This window comes from Melanotaenia boesemani, chromosome 13 (assembly GCF_017639745.1).
Source record: "Melanotaenia boesemani isolate fMelBoe1 chromosome 13, fMelBoe1.pri, whole genome shotgun sequence".
Taxonomy (NCBI): domain Eukaryota; kingdom Metazoa; phylum Chordata; class Actinopteri; order Atheriniformes; family Melanotaeniidae; genus Melanotaenia; species Melanotaenia boesemani.
In genome coordinates, this window is record NC_055694.1 from 33,166,910 (window position 1) to 33,188,477 (window position 21,568).

Here is a 21,568-nt window from a genome sequence, read left to right on the forward strand (position 1 = left end):
TCATTCATCTACATGTTTTTTAAGACTATTTTAACCAGACGTCCACCATGATGAGCAGCAGGTGTCTTCATCTGCAGTTTTTTTTTCACAACTACTTTGTAGGAGTACGAATTAGAAGAACGTGATGAAAACTTTATGCCATGTACTGAGACCTGCCGAGTACTTTTATCCTAACCCACATTATTTTTCCATGATAAATTGAAATGTTACTACAGTTGTCAGAGTGTATAAATGACACCTGGAAGGGCCAGAAACATGGGTAAAGATGAGGCTCCTGAGACCACGTCCTCAAACTGCAGCCTGCAGAAACTCGGCGGGCGGAGGTTTCTTACCTGGAGCAGGTGAAAGGATCAGTACAGCGAAAGCCTTGTACTGTACACTACTACATTACTTTACTGTCTCTACTTCCTGCAGGTGAGACCACGGCTCACAGAACTTGGAAATTTGTTAATTCAGATAAACTGAAAAGAAAATGATTTCTATTCTGGTTTCTGTCCCATGAATACCTGCTGTTTTATTTGTTTTGGACTGAAGCGGTTAAGTCTCCACTTAAAGCCACTGAGGGGCTTTAAGGGACGTTGTATATTATTGAATTATATTACTGAGCGTAGAATGTACTGTCATAAATATGTCAGATTTAGCAAGATGCTAACTTCTATCCGCAGCCCCAGAAGAAACGGCACATTAAAAATCACACTAACAAAATTTCAACATTACACACAAAACGAAAGAAGTGACAATAAAACAGTTACAATGAAACGGACGGCGTTAGTTTGGTTTACACCTTCCTTAAAGTCTTAGTAATAAGTGTCCTTAAAGTGCTTACATGGCTAAATATATATATTAGTGCTGGGCAACGATTACATTTTTTATATGTGCAAAATGTCCTTTTCTTTGTAAAGAAGAAGCACTGCTATATGCAGAAAATGCAGTAAATTTTGGTTTACAGGCACTAAATCAGGATCTGCTACGTCCAGGAGCAGCAAGTGTCTCTCTGGACCTTCCACAGTGACTCTTAATAGACAAGGCAGTTTATTTGTTCAGCACATTTCATGTACAGGACAATTCAAAGTGCTTTACATAAGACAAATGCATTACAGATATTCAGAATAGTAAAAGGCAGCAGCACATAATCACAATAAAATAATAAATTACTTTAAAATGATTAAAAGCAAGATAAGTTAAAGTTAACATGCAGATTTCATACATAGGCACATGTGAAAAGAAATGTTTTTAACCTGGATTTAAAAATGTCTACATTTGGTGAAAGTTTAATCTCCACTGGCAGTTTGTTCCATTTGTTTGCAGCATGACAGCTAAATGCTGCTTCTCCATGTTTAGTCTGGACTCTAGTCTGGACTCTGGTCTGGACTCTGGTTTGGACTAGTTGACCAGAGTCTTTGGATCTAAGAGCTCTGCTAGGTTTATATTCTCTGAACATATAACAGATGGATTCTGGGCCTAAACCGTTCTGGGATGTAAACAATCAGAAGGGTTTAAAATCTATTCTGTGACTGACAGGAAACCAGTATAAACTGGAAACCAGTGTAAAGATGTTAAAACTGGTGTGATGTGTTCAGATCTCTTCGTCCTTGTTAAAACTCCAGCAGCAGCGTTTTGGATGAGCTGCAGATGTTTAATACACGGCTAAAATGCTAAAGAGCTAGCTTTGTTTTTAAATTTAGATATAATAACATGCAGGTTTTTTAACAATTTTTCAGGTTTTTCATGGAATAATTACATTTAATTTCTACAACATAATGACACTAAAAGTACCTGTAATATTTATTTATTTTTTACATAATTTTCCACAAATATCTACATCCCGTAGAAATAAAAATATGGTTCTTCAAAAATGACAAACAGTCCTATAGCAGATATTTATCAAAAATTCTTTTTTCTAAAAGTCTAGTAACATCTGCGTCTAAAGGAGTTTTATTTAGCTGACTGAGGGAAAAATGTCTCTTTGGATTGGAAAGGCTGCAGACCCCTGCACTAAACACATAAACAGGTTTAACAGCAGTTTTCTTTTTAAACAGCAACAGTTAAAATATTTCTTCATATATATTTATAAAATCAAATATTTATCTGAAAGGATGAAATGTTCAGGATTTACTAACTAAAAGGTAAAAAGTCAGCAGGATGAGTTTAAAGCTGTGAAGCTGCTTCCTTCTAAACACAGAAGGAACAACATGTGATGAATATCAGCATCAGGTGAACAGACAGAAAGCAGGATGAGAATCTCACAGCTTCTAGATGGTGAGGAGAGAGAAATATTCACAATATGCACAATAACTTCCATCCATGCACCTTCACTGCTTCATTATCCACATTTCTGGATATAAATTCTCTAAACTTTCATTCTTAGCTTGACTGTTTAGCTTCACCTCTGCACCTGCAGCCTCCGCTACCGGGAGTTAAGGGTTAACATCTCGTTTCCGGGTGTAGCGTCAGGTCTGTAGATGTAACTATAAACATGTGTGGTATCCACAGAAAGTCCAGAATCTCAGCAAAACCATTTCTATCACCAACAAACACAGTTAAGAGTTAACAGTTAACCACAACTTCAGAGTCTTGTGCTTTGCATCTGTGAACAGGGTTCTTGCAAAAGAACTTTACTTTTATGTTCACAAATACAAATCTTTTTACAACCATGCAAACCCTTTTCTGCACATTTGCAAACTTGAATTTTTTAGGCAGATTGTTTTACAGAGTGACAAGCTGGATTTCCAGATGCAAACTCTGACATGATGTGCAAACGTTCATTTACAACAGCAAAATCTTTATGACTTAATATTGAGCCCATACAAACCTCCCAGCCCAACCCTTGCAGCTTCAGGCATTTTTCACATTCGGCAGTGGGTGGAGTTGCACTTTATTTTTATTTTTTTTTTTATGATTTATTTTGAGTAAGCATGAAAAGCAAAATAAAACAAAAATCAAGCATACAAATATAAAAAAAATACAAATACATGTTCGAAAGGGAGTGAGAAGAAGTATAACTTATGAACTCCCACCCCTTCTCCTTAAATAATAAACATGATAACCTCCTGATTTAGGCTTGTCTAGAACTAACCTGATAGTATTAGTTAGATAACGACTTAAAGACATAAATTTCATATACACATACTACAGCCATGTTCAGTGTAAACATACACATACATACACACTCACATACACAGTCATAGATAGTCGTACCCGTACCCAGAAGAAGTGACCAATAAAGAAAAATATACACAAGCTCAATATCCTCATAACATTTAGTGCTACTCAACACATCTCTCTGGAAAATAGTGTGTTTGTATTTCAGCTTAAATTGTTTCATGTTTGGACTCTGCTTCTAATCCATAGTGACCCTGTTCCATAGTCTCACCCCAATGACGGGAACACAAAGACCTTTCCTGATTGTCCGGATTAAGGGAATATTAAAGTTAATCTTCCCCCTTAAATTATAATTTCCATCATGAACAGTGAATAATTTCGGGATATTTCTTGGTAATAGATTACCATGAATAGATTAATAAATTAAACCAAAAAACAAAGAAAATATTGACTGAAGAATTTAATTTTATTTCAAGATTTTTTGCTGTTGTAGCCCTTATTTCTTCTGGTGGGTAGCGTGGACTTCAGTCTCGGGAGGCTGTGGATTAAGGCGGGCTACATGGTCGGCTTGATTATTGTAACCGTGTTTTTACAGGTTCTACCTAAAACATCAATCAGACACCTGCAGCTGATCCAGAACTCTGCTGCTCGAGTCCTCACTAAAACCAAGAAAGTAGACCACATCAGTCCAGCTCTGAGGTCTTGAATGGTTTAGGACCAACATACATCAGTGACCTCTTCACCCAGTATGAACCTACCAGAACCCTCAGGTCATCTGGATCCAGTTTCTTATCAGTCCCCAGAGTCAGAACCAGACATGGAGAAGCTGCATTCAGCTTCTATGCACCACATGTCTGGAACAAACTCCCAGAAATAAGATGCTCCTGCAGATGACATGTGACCATCAGGTGATGGTCACCAACCTTGTGGCAAAGTGGCCCGGGTCTGTACACGACTCTCGGATCTTCAGGAAGTCTGCACTCTCCCATAAACTGGAGCAGGGTATGACAATTGTACGTGTTATATTTTAAATCATGCTCAAACTGTATTTTGCGGTTCTCACCAATTCTTTTTTTTCCCCATCCTTCAGGGGTGTTCAGTGGAATATTGGTAGGCGACAGGGGATATGCCTGCCAGCCCTTTTTAATGACTCCCTATCCTGACCCTGGTGCAGGGCCACAAACAAGATTCAATGTGGCTCCTGCAAAAACCAGGGTCAGGATAGAGATGACATTTGGACTTCTGAATGCCCAGTTCCACAGCCTCAAAGGACTCAGGGTGGCCCCTGACAGGGCATGCAGGATAATATCTGATGTGTTGTGTTACACAACATGGCTGCCCTGACGAAGGAGAGGAGCCCTCCCACTGACCTCCCTCCCCCCTGATGTGGTGGACCCCATCACCCTCGAATATCCTGCAGGGATGGTCATAAGAGAAGCCATTACACAGCAATTCTTTAGTTAAAAAGAGATGTTATTATATTGTGTGTTTGGCTGTGCTAGTTTTATTTTATTTTATTTTTTATCATTTGTTCTTTTTCTCCCGTTCCTGAAAAGGAGCACACATTTTGGTTCATTCAGGTCCTTGAAATCTCTGCAAGGCTTGAATTCCAGCCCTGTGTTTCAAGTCAGAAAAGGGTTAGAAATAAATGTAAATATATAAACTTATCACCCAGTTACCTTTTTCTCATGCTCCAGTTTCTCCAGCTTTGCTATTTTAATCTTGATTTTCTTGTATTCAATGTGAAGTTCCAATTTTCTTTTAGAGAGCTCCTTCACAGAGTCGACAATGAATGAATGAATGAATGAAAAATACTTTATTAATCCCAAAGGGAAATTCAATATTGTAGTAGTAGTAATTTTTTAGTAAAACAATCACATTAATTAATTAAGGGCTTTGTTCTTCAGCCTGATAGCTGCTGGAAGGAAGGATCTTCTGTATCTCTCTGTCTTGCATCGGACTTGAACAAGCCTCCCACTGAACACACTCTGTTGTTTCGTCACGGCGTTGTGTAGAGGGTGTGAAGGATCTTCCATTATCTTCGTCAGCTTGTACAGAATTCTTTTTTTTTTTTTTTTTTTTTTTTTTTTTTTATAATAAGAGTACACCAACATTTACTGCATTGTCCAGACTGTGTCAAGACAGGCGAATTGCCGGCAGAGCTTCAACCATGTCCCGGGTGAGGTGGGGGACATTGAGTCCGAGTGGGCTGTGTTCCGTGCCTCTATTTTCGAGGCGGCCAGCTGCAGCTGTGGCCGCAAGGTCGTCGGTGCCTGTCGTGGCGGTAACCCCCGAACTCGTTGGTGGACACCGGCAGTAAGGGATGCCTTCAAGCTGAAGAAGGAGTCCTATTGGGCCTTTTTGGCCTGTGGGACTCCAGAGGCAGCTGATGGGTATCGGCGGGCTAAGCAGAGCGCAGCTTTGGCGGTCGCTAAGGAAAAGCTCGGGCATGGGAGGAGTTTGGAGAGGCCATGGAGAATGACTTCCGGATGGCTTCAAGGAGATTCTGGTCCACCATCCGGTGGCTCGGGAGGGGAAAGCAGTGCTCCATCAACTCTGTGTACAGTGGGGATAGGGGGCTGCTGACCTCGACTCGAGAAGTTGTGAGGCGGTGGAGGGAATACTTCGAAGACCTCCTCAATCCCACCAGCACGTCTTCTGAAGACATAATCTTCAGCTCTCACTGGAGCGATTCGCAGCCGAGTGTGAAGTGGCTGGGATGAGAATCAGCACCTCCAAGTCCAAGTCGTGGTGAAGAGGGATCTGAGCCAAAAGGCAAAGCTCTCGATTTACCGGTCGATCTACGTTCCTACCCTCACCTATGGTCATGAGCTCTGGGTAATGACCGCTAGAACGAGATCTCGAATACAAGCGGCCTAAATGAGTTTCCTCCGCAGGGTGGCCGGGCTCTCCCTTAGAGATAGGGTGAGAAGCTCGGTGATCCGGGAGGGGCTCAGATTAGAGCCGCTCCTCCTCCACATCGAGAGGAGCCAGATGAGGTGGCTCGGGCATCTGGTTAGGATGCCTCCTGGACGCCTCCCTGGTGAGGTGTTCCGGGCACGTCCCACCGGAAAGAGGCCAGACCCAGGACACGCTGGGCGGACTACATCTCTCGGCTGGCCTGGGAACGCCTCGGGATCCCTTCGGATGAGCTGGTGAATGTGGCTGGGGAGAGGGAAGTCTGGGTTACCCTGCTTAGGCAGCTGCCCCTGCAACCCGACTCCGGATAAGCGGAAGAAAATGGATGGATGGATGGATAACTAAACATGCATAATCCATTAACCTACTTGAAATGGCACCACATGTTTAAGTGTTTTCTTACAAATGTACATGAACAGTTAGCTAAACAGCTGCTAGCATAAAACATGCTTATTGTGTTCATACTTTTTTGCTCACTAATAGCAGGTTAAGTGAACAAACTTAATAAGAACTTCTATAAAATCTTCCCATACCTGTTTATTTAGTAATTTCAGCATAATAAACAACCTTAATCCATTAACTCACGTAGAATGACACTACATGTAAGAAATCCAACTTAAGCTTAAGTGTTTTCTTTCAAATGTACATGAACAGTTAGCTAAACAGCTGCTAGCATAAAACATGCTAATTTTATACTTTATTTACCATGCTTGTTTTTATGTTAGATTAACTAAACATGCATGATCCATTGACATACTTTAAATGGCACGACATGTTTAAGTGTTTTCTTACAAATGTACATGAACAGTTAGCTAAACAGCTGCTAGCATAAAACATGCTCATTGTGTTCATACTTTTTTGCTTACTAATAGCAGGTTAAGTGAACAAACTTAATAAGAACTTGTATATAATCTTCCCATACCTGTTTATTTAGTAATTTCAGCATAATAAACAACCTCAATCCATTAACTCACGTGGAATGACACTACATGTAAGAAATCCAACTTAAGCTTAAGTGTTTTTTTTTCAAATGTATATGAACAGTTAGCTAAACAGCTGCTAGCATAACACATGCTTATTGTATTTTTAATTTTGTGCTTACTAATAACAGGTTAATCTAACAAATTTAATGAGAGCTTCTAAGACAAAGCCAACTATTTTTAAAATGGAAGCTTTTTATTCGAAATCTATGTTTAGTTAAAGGAAAGTTGCTACTTTAAGCTAGTTTAGCTAGAGCATAAACGTTAGCAAGTGTTATACAGCTGCTAGCATAAAACATGCTAATTTTATACTTTATTTACCATGCTTGTTTTTATGTTAGATTAACTAAAGGGTTCATTTGTTTTCCTTCCATCATTTCCCTTCTTTCCTTCTTTCACTTTCTGTTTTCCATCTTTACCATTACTACTTTTTCAGTAGTATAGCTGAGTTTAAACTAGTGGTATACTCTGATTTTTCCTCCCAGTCTCAAACATCCCTGTCCTGGAGCAACAAGAACCACCAACCTCATTAATACATAAATACATAAAGTATACACCCACACAAAGGTGAGACCATGAAAAGACTGGTTTTGTATTCCAAATGTATTGTGAGCAACGTAAAATACGCTTTAAAACTCTTTAACTACTGACCAGCCAGTGACCTGGAGGTAAACAAAAACATCAGTAAATAAATTTATAATAAAGCTGTTCTTTATTTATCTATATTTGAACTAAAGCAGCATCTAGAAACCAAACATCCAACACTGGGAAAGCAGTTTCTATCTACCACAACACTGTGATGACTTCAAAAACCACCAAAAAAAAGTCACCGAGAGGCTGAAGTTGGGCCTTTCCTCTTTGTCCGACGCGCACATAAAAAATCTGCTGAGATCCAAAATTATACGTTTTATAACTTTATTGCAAAAGAATAAATTTATCTAAATACAACGTGTACTAACTTAATCCAAAGGCAAAGAAATAAATCACAGCGATTAACTAAGGTGGCGGTCAACAAAGAATAAGGCGACCCACACACCCCCTCTCTACCAGACCAAAAACACACACATCACAGGTGTCTTAATTAAACTAGAGAACCACCGCCCATAACCATGTGACCAACCTAAACCATAATCACTGTAATAAACTAATACAAAACAACCCAATAAACAGAAAATACAACATTTAACATTCTTAATATTTATGGTTCCCACACACCAGCCCCTAATTATTAGGTTATTACATAATAATTACTTTATTCATACAAGTAGGAGACATAAAAATTAAAATCAATTAAAAGTCAATATCAATTTAATGTATTATGAGCAATATCTTATCTTCTTCCATCAAGTCCTAAGCCTATGAGTTAGAAATCAATATTCCAGAACAAATCACACCCAGGTAAATCAAAAGTCAAATTTGAATCAAGGTTAGTGTCAAAGTCCCATGATGCACAAGAATTGCTCCTCATTCAGCTTCAGCTTCTTGCATCAGACAAACTTTGGTAATTGGTTGATCCAGAAGGCTGCTCTTTGTCTTAATGCGTACCTGACGCACAAATCCTCTTCTGTCTGGAAAGGTTTGAAAAACTCTTCCAAGAATCCAAGCGTTTCGGACACCTTTTAGTACTAAAGTCTTCCACCAGGTGAAGTTGCTGCAACCAGCTGTTCCATTCGTTGGCTACCAACTCAGGAACAATGTCATCCTAGCCACATGATCTCCTGCTGAGATCCCTTAAGATTTTCTTTGCAGACAACACAACAGGACTCAGTATTCCCAGAGGATCATAGATGGAACTTACAGTTGAGAGAATTCCTCTTCTAGTGAGTGGCCTGTCTTTTATTGTTATCTTAAATTTAAAGGTATCAGACTGAATATACCATTCCACTCCAAGTACTCTCTCCACTGATAGATGTCCTGTGTCCATGTCTAGCCTCTTCACATTCTTGGCTCTGTGGATTTCCGGTATGACAGGCAACACTCTTGGTCTAGTACCTATCCACTTAGTCAGCTGAAAACCACCATTTGCACAGATGGAGACAAGTTCATGCTGAAGAGACATTGCATCCTCTTCTGTAGCTGTAGACACTAAGCAATCATCCACATAGAAATTATGCAGAACTTTATCCACAGCTTCTTGGCTGAACTGATCTTTATTGTCCTCTGCACAATTCCAAAGGGCAAAGTTGGCACAACTAGGGGATGATGTTGCTCCAAAAAGGTGCACGGTCATCCTGAAATCAGTAAGGTTTTTATTCAAATCTCCATTAGGCCACCAGAGAAACCTCAACAAGTCAACATCCTCAGCTGGCACTTTGACTTGATGAAACATGGATTCAACATCTGCCATGATAACCATAGGTTCTTTCCTGAACCTAGTCACCACTCCGATCAGTGAACTGGTAAGATCAGGACCCTGTAGGACCTGGGCATTCAGTGACATCCCCTGGAAACTAGCTCCACAGTCAAACACGACTCTTAATTTGTGTTTTGTAGGATGGTAAACACCATGATGCGGGATGTACCAGATCCTACCATCAGCACGCTCCAACTGACCTTCGGGAATCTGTTCAGCATAACCTTTGGCGACAAGATCATTCATGAATGTGACATAATCTGTATAAAAAGACAAGTCCCTCTGAAGCTTTCTTTTCAGATGTAAAGCACGCAGCTCAATGACTTTTCTATTATTTGGCATGCTGAGTTCCTTTTCCCTTAAGGGCAAGCTGATCTGATAATGACCATCCACTTGTACTGAATTGGTGACTAGATCCATAAATTTCTGATCTTCTCTGGATAGTCCAGGTTGTTCTTCTGCTGTACATTCAGGGAAGTCTGTCTTGAATTGCTGCTGCCAAAGTTCATCCAAATTCACAACTGAAACTCTGTTGACTGTTAATGCTGACTGTCCACAATCTGCTGCATTCTGACCATCTCCTGTTTGTGGTTCATTCACAGTCCAGCCAAGCATAGTCCTGATTGCACAGGGCCCACCATCAACACTACTTATGACCTGCAGTGGCTCCAGGGCCCTAGGAACATTAGTCCCAATCAGCAACTCAATTCCAGCATCAATTTCTGGCAACTTGACATCCCTTAAATGTGGCCAACCCTGTAGATCCTTTTGTCTTGGAATATTTTGTTTATTTACAGGCATACGTTCCTGCGTATAAACTTTGGGAAGTTCACAAAAGTTATTCTCTTTTAATCCAGCCACTTCCAGTCCCGAAACAATATGGCTACTTATAACCTTCTCCTGGCCCATAGTTCTTAAAAGTATGTTGGCCCTTTTACCTGTCAGGCCGAGCTTCTGCATCAAGCTCTCAGTGCAAAACACAGCCGTACTTCCTTGATCCAAGAAAGCATAAGTAGAAATGATCTTGACACCTTTCTTTGCTTTAACTTGCACTGGAACTATGGGAAGTTTACAGTCATGATCGCCAGCCCCTGTTAGACCACTTGACATCAGAGTGCTATCAACCATCACCTCTGGTGTCTGCTGCATCTGCTCCGAGGGTTTGTCCTTTTCTTTTGGGGAAATGTGTAATAACGTTAAATGCTTGAGGCCACATTTTCCACCGGAAATCCGTCTTTTGCAATTTTTACTGATGTGCCCAATACACAAACAGCCAAAACAGACTCCATTGTCCTTCAAGAAGCCAATCTTCTCTTTATGAGACCTTTTTCCCAACTGCCGACACAACTCCAATGTATGTCCTCCACAATAAAGACACATCCTCCTTGCACTGTGAACATATTCCTTTTCTTTATTCACATGCTTGTTTTTCTCTTCCACAGGGGGCCACAGTAGTGGCAAAGGCAGCTCCTCCATATCTGGAATGCGATTGTGATCTGCGTTTATTTACACCTTTAGTTGCTGTTAATATTGGTGCATCTTGAATATTTCCAAACACAGGGTCACTCAGAATTTTCACTTGCTTTTCAATAAAATTAAAAATATCATCAAATGTAGCTCTCTGGCAGCGCCTCTCCTGCAGCTCACATGCTGCAGTCCTCCACTTATCCCTCAGTCTGTATGGTAATTTCTTGATTACTGTCTGCATATTTGAAGGCAGGTCTAATTCCTTCATAACTTGCACTCCTTCCCTTACATTAGAACACCCTCTGAGAAAAAGACTATAATCTTGCAGAGTTTTTATGTCCTCCATTTTCAATAAGGGGCCATGAAAGTGCCTTTTCCATATAAGCATGTGTTATTTTATGCTCATTTCCAAATTGTTCTTTTAACAACATTTTTGCTTTAACATATCCTTTTGCAGGATCGAGATGCTGGCAACTGCGAACAAGCTCTCTCTTGAATGACCACTTGTGTACTGTTCCAGAAAATAAAGTCGGTCACTGTAGCTCTCTGTATTTCTTTCAACCCCATTCTCAAAAGCTTTCAAAAATGTATGATACTGTAATGGATTACCATTGAAAACAGGAATCTCTTTTTTTGGCAAAGACGAGAGACATTGTTGTTTTAACAGAAGTGTAGTTATTTCGTGTTGTTTTGTCATGATACCAAACATGCTTCCATCATCATAGTTTTGCCCAGAATTGAAATTCAAGGTATCTCCACATTGTGCTTGAGTTCTCTGTTGAACATTGTGTTGAGGTGAACTTGGTGAAGGCATGTGGTGCTTTAAAGACACAGATTCAGAACACACACATTTATAAAGCTTTTCTTTAGACCTTATTGTTGGATCTCCATGACTTTTTCCTTGTTCCTTTTGTGTTGTTATTTGTGGAACAAATGTAGCTGCATTTGGAGACAGAATGTATGCTTTGGATTTTCCCCTTTCAAAATAAGAGTTCATACCATCAGAGATCCTTGTTGTGGAATTTCTCCCACTTATGGAGCTGTGTGATCGCAATACAGTTAGTTTTGCTGTATGAGCAGCTATTTCTTCTTCAAGTTGAAACTGTTCCTTTCTTTTCCTCAACTGTTCCTCCTCTTCTTGCAGTTGATGTTTTTCCTTTAATAATCGTTGCCTTGTTATTAAAGCTGCCAAATCAGCCCCAGCTTTAAGACGAGTAGAAGTGGTAGATGAAACAGCAGACTTTCTCCCAGTGGCAGAAGTTTGTGCTCCGGTTACTTGACTTCCAATATTTGAGACACTGTCACTTGGTTTTACATAATTTTGTATCTCATCCTTCTTGATGGAAGACAGAGCCTGCATTTCCACTAGAGGTTCAACTGTCTCTGAAGATGAAGGAAGAGTAGCTTGTTCATTTATAGCAGCAGGATCAAGGCTATCATTCTGGAATAACTCCTCTGGTCCACTTAGCCACTGTTTCACAGCTTCTTTAAATGTATTACTGTATTCCATAATGCTTGCAAACCACTCATTTTGCCTATTTTGTTCGTCTTCAGGAAGTAAAGGAATCGGTGTGTTATGTGACAGAGTTGCAGTTTCCCAAAGATTAATCAAACTTTCCATCTGGTGTTGCACATCAGATACATTGTCTCTTGTTTTCATCAGACTTTTCATTTCTGGAATAAGGGTTTTGATTTTATTAACAACCATTTTGCGTTCTTCATGCAGTCTCTCGGTTTTATTTGCCAGGGCCTTGGCTGTAAGCTTAATTTCTCGTTTTCCGTTATTCATTTCAGAACTTTGGACACCAGCATTTGTTTGAGTCATTTTTCAGCTTTCATTTAATTTACATTTTAGCACATTTTTCGCAATGTCCACAACTCACAATTCATCCAAATAAAACGTCACACGTCCACAGCAGCGGTAACTTCGAGACACACACACACACAGTTCATAGCTCTCAAGAATGTTCCACACTTGAAAAGCCATACGGTATCAGCTCACTGGGTAATCCAACTCACAACGGCAATCAAACAGTCAGAAGGTACCGATGATCATAAGGCTGCAATACACAATCCACATCCTTTCCATTCATCGACAAAAATACACATCCTCAGGTGCGCTTACCTTGGTTGCGTTCTTCATTTGTGTGTGTGACTCCGGCTCCAACAAACACAAACGCATGTACGATTGCACGCACACACACACTCACAGCAGTGGGTAAACCAGCGAAAAACGTGGACTTCACCACTGGATTTAATGTAAATATGTAGAACAGAAAAGGGCAGAGCTAACGGTTTAGTACAGCTAGCTTAACCTTCGAAGTATTAAGTACTGTCACGAATGATCTGCCTAATGTTCATTTAATTTTAAGACATACAGGGTTTAAATTATTTGTGGTTTACCTGTTTCGTGTGTTGGTCAGAATCTTGCTGCCCATCGGCAGCGACCACAACTGAAGAGTTGTTTCTCTTCTCTAAATAAAAAATCATCAGATTACCATTTTTGACCGCTAATGATGACCGCTCGAAATAACACCAGAGTTCAGAGGCTGTCAGCCAACACGGAGGATTCCCGCTTCCATAAAATTCCTCTGTGATTGGTCATATCGTACCTGTGTTGCATTCACAAACGCCAGGAAATTACAAAACATCTTCTTTAATGTCATAAGGCGGCTGAGAGAATGTAAACTTATTCCTTCTGGTATGAAAAAACATTCGGGTCTTGATGTGAAATGTTCGGGGCTAGAGCAGGGAATGCCCAGGCCAGGCGACGCCACTGGATACATGCTCCTCAAAAATCCATGAAGTCAAGTGTAGGGTTCCCCAGGGGTCAATTTTAGGCCTAATACTTTTTAATTTGTACATGTTACCTCTTGGGGATATCATCAGGAGACACGGCATTGATTTTCACAGCTATGCTGATGACACACAGCTTTACATCGCCGTGTCTCCTGATGACCTGGAGCCAGTTAACATCCTTTTAAACTGTATTTTAGATATGAAGTCATGGATGGCAGAGAACTTCTTACAGCTCAATCAGGACAAAACTGAAGTTTTAATTATCGGTCCTGAAGACAAGAGAGAGATCATTTCACCAAAATTACATAATTTTAATCCCTCTCAGTGTGTGAGAAATCTGGGTGTTCTTTTCGACACTGAGCTTGATTTTATTCCACACATCAGAAATGTCACAAAGACAGGATTTTATCATCTTAAAAACATTGCCAGAGTCCTCCCATTTCTCTCTTTTGCCAGCCCGGAGGTGCTGATGCATGCTTTTATTTTCAGTAGATTAGATTACTGTAATGCCCTGCTCTCTGGTCTTCCCAAAAAGTCCCTTTTGGACCTACAGCTACTTCAGAACTCGGCGGCACGAATGCTAACGAGGACCAGAGGGCGGGAACACATTACACCAGTTTTAAAATCGCTGCATTGGCTCCCCGTGCGTTTCAGGATTGATTTTAAGGTTCTCTTAGTAGTTTATAAATGTCTTAATGGTCTTGGGCCCTCTTACTTATCCGACGTGCTTTTAAATTATGAACCCTCGCGGACCCTGAGGTCCTCTGCTAGTGGTCTATTAGTTGTTCCAAGGGTGAGGACCAAGACATATGGTGAGGCCTCTTTCCATTGTTACGGCCCTCGTCTGTGGAACGGCCTGCCGAAGAGCCACAGGGCTGCAGAGACTGTTGATGTTTTTTAAAAGAGGCTTAACACCTACCTTTTTAGCTTAGCTTTTAACTCATTTTTATTTTATCTTAACCTTTTAAATTTGTTTATCTTATTTTATTTTCATGTCATTTCACTCAGTTGTATTTATTTTAGTTATCTGTTTATTTATTAACTTACTCTTAGCTTATTGTTTCTTAAGGTTATTTAATATTTATTTTTACTCCAGTGTTTTCCTCATGGGGATCCTCCATGCCGGGGGCTCTGTCTGCTCAGTCTGGGGTTGTTGCTGCGGTGATCGCCCTTGTCTGGGTGGCTGGGGCCCAATACTACAGCCTTATGGCTGTGGTGTGGGCCCCGGTCTGTCCTGATCAGGTGGTTGTTGTGATGGCAGCCTCTGTGGGACATGGGTTGACTGGCTCCTGGTGTGGATGGATCCCCATGATATTGTTTCCTCACAGCAGCAACATCAAGCCAGATGGTTATCATTTCAAGTGTTTAATACTACTTTTAGTACAGAGAAAGAAATCAAAGAGTCGTGTGCCGAATATGGGTTGGGGTTGTTCGGGTGTATGTGCTGTGTGTATAAATGCATGTTCCTGCGTGCAACTGTAATTTCGCTCCCCCCCCCCCCCCCCTTTCTTCTTTCTCCCCTGTTATGCAGTTTCTTTTTGTTTTAATATGGAAGAATTGATTTTTCATGTAAAGCACTTTGTGTTGCCCAAGCATGAAAAGTGCTTTACAAATAAAGTTTGATTTGATTTGATTCCATAAAATCTTCCCATACTTGTTTATTTGGTAATGTAAGCATAATAAACAACAATCAATTAATTCAAATAATATGGCACTACATGTAAGAAATCCAACTTAAGCTTAAACTTCAGATGATGAAGTTGAGTAGTGAACACAAGATCAGTGGTCTACTTCTTCCTAGAGGAAGTCCGATGGCGGAGGAGGTAGCTGAGGAAAGAACTCTGATTGTAGCGATTGAGTTCAGGTGGAAGGCAAGGCGAGCAGGCAGGCACTAACAGCAGGTGGGCACTAACAGCAGGTGGTAGGCTGGCAGAGAGAGAAGTCCAGATCCAGAGTTGCTTGTAAGTCTCCAAGGGATGGAAATGAAAGTGCTGAGAGGGAGAGATAACAAGATAAGTTTACTAGCAAAGAGCCAAAAGAAAATGACTGGAGCTGGCCTGATTATCACGCAGTAAAGAGAGACAATCTGGTGAATACTGGAGCTCCTGCCTGTCTGTAAGCAGCAAGGTGACGAGCAGGGCAATGAACTGCAGGTGGTTCCAATTGTAGCTCCAGACTCCGCCCTGAGTCTCCATGGCAACCTGCTCAGCCCTACCTGGAAACTCAGTCAACACACAATCAGAGCAAACCATGACCCTATCTGAAGCAGCCTTGGTTTGGGGACATGGGCCTGGTTCTGTCAACAACAAGGACATCGATTTAAGTTGTGTTATAGATAAATTTAGCCTATATTTTGCTATTGATTATATAATTGAAATAGCTAATGCGTTGATCAGTGTCTTAGTAATTATCAATGGTACAGCAGTTCACTAATAAACCAAAACAGCCAACCAGTGTCCATCTCACCCTCAAAGACATCACTGGACGGCTGGAGATGAAGCTCTGCTGCTGGGTCAGACTCAGACCAAGCAGCCACTGCTGATTCTGGAGCAGCAGAGCATAAAGGCTTATTGTTCCATCATATATTGCTTTTGTGAGCATTAAATGTTGTGTTTCATGGAAAACGATAAAGAACTAACCCAGTCTTGGAATACAAAAATTCTAAATGGGCCTTTTAGTACCATAGCTCTACTGGTCATAGTTGTTGTATGATCTTGTTAATGTTGCTGTGGTTTGTTGATTTGCTTTAAGTCCAGATCTGAATGTTTCTTTTAAGCTTGAATTTTGAAACTTGTTTGTGTTTTAATGATGTTTTTTATCAAATGTTCTTTCTTCATCCTTTTCTTTTGCTTTTATTGTTAAATTATGCTTCTTGTATTCTGTAAAGCACCTTGACTCGTCCTGTCGTTGCTGAACAAATAAACTTGCCTTGATGTTTCATCTCTTATCAGCCCAAAAATAAAAACAGTTTTTACTGTTGCAGCAGATATTGCTGTTAACAAATGATATTTATGGTAAAGTGACATCTAGATTATTTGCTGACAAAATGACACAGTGGTGTTTCAGATTACCATGAGATGATGAGATGAATGATGGAGTCCTGCTGTGATGGTTGCATCCAGTCTTTTGATGAGAGTTGGAGAGAGAAATCCTGGTCTGGTAGCTTCTAGCTGTGTGTGGATATCTGTCTGTATTGAATATTAGGCTTTGCTGATTAATTAGGGATCGGGGATTCTGAGGGATCTTTCTATATAAAAATATTTATTGTCTTTGCAACTGCAGAGTTGCCTGCAATGCCATGCAAAGTTTCAGTGGTGAGTCAGCTGTCTGCTGGGAGAAAGCATCGTGTCTTTCATGTGTTTGCTCTACAACATGGGAAGCACTCCCATGCTGTAGATATAATGTTTGAAAAAAAATTGCCAATCGGCTTGAAAAACATTTCTTTGCAATTCAATTCAGCACAACACCATGGATCTATGTTCACAAAAGAGAAATTCTCTGAGTTCTGTGTAGGACTCGATTCCTGACAGAGAGCAGCAACTGAGTCATTTTGTCTGTTTGATTCAGTTTCTGTCTGGAAGCAAACAGCCTTTGGCTGAGATGAAATTACATCTGCTGATGGACTTACTGTTTCTCTCTGTTCAGTATTAACTTGGGAATTCCTTGTGTCTGATTGTGGTGGTGGGACACATGAGTCATTAGATTCAGGACGTAAGTGATCCCTTGTGATAAAACTATGCTTAAGGGCATCACTTGGTGTGATACGTTTCTTTGGATCTATTTCCAGCATCTTCTTGAGAAGATCAATAAAAGCCAAAGTGTCCTCAGGGTCATCAGATATCTTGTGCAAGTTTGGCAGCTCATCTAGAGAACTTATCAAATTGCAAATGTTGTAATCATTTTCTTCCCTTTCCATGTTGGCATAATATTCCTCTGGTGTCTTTAGCCGCCAAGCAAAACCAGTAGAGTCTTGGGAGGGAGTAAAATATTTCCCTGCATATAATCCATTCTCAATAAACTCATTCTGGGGCATTCCTTGCAACTGCACAATGGTTCTCATAATTTCATATTCAGAAGTGGTAGAATACAGATTCTGACATGTAAACAATTCAGCCAAAACACAAGCAAGAGACCACATATCAATTCCTTCATCGACTGGAAGGCCTAAAATGACCTCTGGAGACCTGAAACCAAAAGGCTGAAGCTCCTCTCCCACTGGCAATTTGGATTTCTTTGCAGCTAAACCAAAATCGATCAGTTTTACTTTAAAAGGCTGTAACTGGTGATTCACAAGCATTATGTTGTCAGGTTTGATGGCGCTGGGGCGCCCGCTGGGCCTGCTAACCGCCGCCCTGTGCTGCCCGGTGCCCCTGCCCTGTCGCTCCGGGGGGCTCAAGTCTGGGGGCCCCTCTGCTCTGGTCTGAGTGAGCCACTGCTCTGTCTGCTTCGGCTGTCCTGGGCTTGGTGCTCTGTGGACCTGCTGGGCCTTTGGGGCCTCGGGCTCCCCCCGTCCCCCGCTGATGCTTCGGGGTGCGGTGTGATCACGCCCCCCCCCCCCCCCCCCCCCCCCCCCCCCCCCCCCATGCAAGCACACATTTCTTCCTTGTTGCATGGCCACACACGCACCTTCACATGTGCACGCTCACAAACGTGCTCGTCTCTCCATCTGCTTCTGATTAGATGTAGCTGATGTTTGTGTGTTGGTACGTTTCTCTGCAGGTACGTTTGATGACTACTGTAACTTTTCATAACATCACTATCCTATTTTTCTTTATGTATCATGTAGTACTGTGGTAGTTTATATTGTTTTTTTGTGGTGTGTTTTAGGCAGCCTAGACAACTGTTATTTACACATTTTAATCCTGTCTTTTCTCCCTTTTTTCCCATCTTCCTCTATCTCCCTGTCAGGTTCAGCACTGACATATAAAGACTAAAGAAAATAAGATTACAATAAAAATAATAAAAATATCAAGGGCAGCCATGTATATAACATGTCTCCCTTGGTAGAGCAGATCTGTCAAGCAAAATATGGCACACAGACCACCGTTCTGTATGTTAGGATGCTGGACAGGACAGGGTAAAAAAAAGAAATGAAGCCCTGTCAAACTATAAATACAGGTGCTCCTCATAAAATTTATATATCATGAAAAAGTTGATTTATTTCAGTAATTCCATTCAAAAAGTGAAACTTTATAATGTAGACATTCATTCCTCACAGACTGACATATTTCAAATGTTTATTTCTTTTCATTTTGATGATTGTAACTGACAACTAGTGAAAACCCCAAATTCAATATCCCAGAAAATTAGAATGTTACTGAAGACAATGAAAAACAAGGATTTCTAGAAATGCTGGCCAACTGAAAAGTATAAACATGAAAAGTATGAGCATGTACAGCACTCTGTACTTTTGCCTGAATTCCTGCAGCATGTGTCGTGGCATGGGGTCCATCAGTCTGTGGCACTGCTCAGGTTGCTCTGATAGTGGCTTGGAGCTCTTCTGCATTGTTGGGTCTGGCATATCACATCTTCCTCTTCACAATACCCCATAGATGTTCTACGGGGTTAAGGTCAGGCCAGTTTGCTGGCCAGTTAAGAACAGGGATACCATGGTCCTTAAACCAGGTCCTGGTAGCTTTGGCTCTGTGTGCAGGTGCCAAGTCCTGTTGGAAAATGAAATCTGCATCTCCATAAAGTTGGTCAGCAGCAGGAAGCATGAAGTGTTCTAAAACTTCCTGGTAGATGGTGAGTTGACCGTGGACTTAAGAAAACACAGTGGACCAACACCAGCAGATGACATGGCACCCAAACCATCACTGACTGGAAACTTTACTCTCCACCTCAAGCAACGTGGATTCTGAGCCTCTCCTCTCTTCCTCCAGACTTGATTTCCAAAGGACACCAACATTTCCTTTCATCAGAGAACATAACTCTGGACCACTCGGCAGCTGTCCAGTCCTTTTTGTCGTCCAGGCGAGACGCTTCTGATCCGTCTCTTGTTCCAGAGTGGCTTGACACCAGGAATGCGACAGCTGGAACCATGCCTTGATATATCTGTGCTGGTGGTTCCTGAAGCTCTGACTCCAGCAGCAGTCTACTCTTTGTGAATCTCCCCCACATTTTTGAATGGGTTTCGTTCCACAATCCTCTCCAGGGTGCGGTTCTCCCTATTGCTTATACACTTTTTTCTACACATCTTTTCCTTCCCTTCGCCTCTATTAATGTGCTTGGACACAGAGCTCTGTGAACAGCCAGCCTCTTTAGCAACGACCTTTTGTGTTTTCCCTCCTTGTTCAAGATGTCAATGGTCGTCTTTCCCATATGGAAAAGAAATATAAAAAACTCATAAAAAATTTATGTCACATGTAGTTGGCTTCATGTATTGTGGATCATACAAGTCTTATATGATTTATTCCTGAAAGTGGCCACTTTTGCATTTCTTTCATACATAATAATAAAAAGGATCACATAAGGATCATGTGCAAACTATGTATGTGGTATATAAGGAACATATATGTCAAAGTATAAATTTCATAGTTGTTCCATATAATTTCTGCAATTTTTTAATATATGTCTGTCATAAAGACATATGCTTTACATATATCAACAAATGTTTTTAAATATAGTTTTTTTTGTATAAATTGTAAATGTAGTTTGCAGGGCCATTATCCCTTTTTATATGCTTTTTATAGGTATATTATATGTCATCTAATAAAAATGTATAGGAATATGTACCATTACATATGCTTTTTATCTGCAGGTGAAGGCAAAACAATATAATGGTAAACTATGTTTTTTATATTTGTCCTGTAAGAATTCCTAAATCTCAGATTATAAAAAACATGCATTTAATTAATCATTTTTATACAGGCCCAAGTTAATATCTTAAACAAATTAATGAACGTGACAAAACTTCCATTTGTCCCTGTACTACTAAAACTGGATCAATGTGAGTTATAAACTAACAATGCACAGACTGTCTGGTCAGCTAACAGAACAATTACTGTCTAACATGACATTTACAGGGCTGCAGTTTATAAATGCTGTCTTTCCAAATCTGTAATACTGATAAAAAGACATGAATACTGGGCAAATTTTAAATTTAATTAATTTTTATTTAGAATGAACTAATATTAACATGAAACACTGATATTAGATCAAAATATTTAACCTTACCCCAGCTCTTTTAGTAAAAGAGCAATCTAAACATGGATAGTTTTTTCTGCTTAGGTTTGAACTTAGGCAAAAACAGGGTGGGATAAAACCTACCCACTTACAACAGTTCCTCTAGAGTAGAATAAACCTGGCATGACATATCATAACAATAATACAATATGTGCCACACAAGACATTAAAGCTCAGTTTAAGGGGACTCTGTAACAGAAACATTTTTACTTTTGGCTCGGAGCTCTGTGATCTTGGCATTGATTGTGGTACCAATGCTGGAGGGTTGGGTCCCAGGCCACCTCTCAAGAGTTGCACCTATATATGTACAAAAATAAGGTGGGGGATCAGAGTATAAGTATTCTAAATATAACAATAATAGTGCAACCTTTGATGAAGAAATGACTGTATCAAACGCAAAAATATACTTCATACTACAATATACATATTACCCTAAATTTGTTCATTTGCTGCTGAACAAACAAAATACATCCCAGAGGTACTGAAACAACAAAGAAATCTGTAGCCAATGATAGCATATTATGAGAAGACCAATAATATACCAGGACATAATACAGTATATAATAAAAAGATTAGACAGTACTCCAATTTTATTGTTTTTCTTTTGCTTCTGATAATTGTTAAGCCCAACTTTGGTTGTTTTTTAAATGTACTATAAAATTAAATTTTATTTGATCTCTAAATTAGGTTCCTGCATTTGGCAGAGGCATTTTTTCACTAACAATAATACAATGTAGAAACATCAAGTAGATATGTTCGCCAT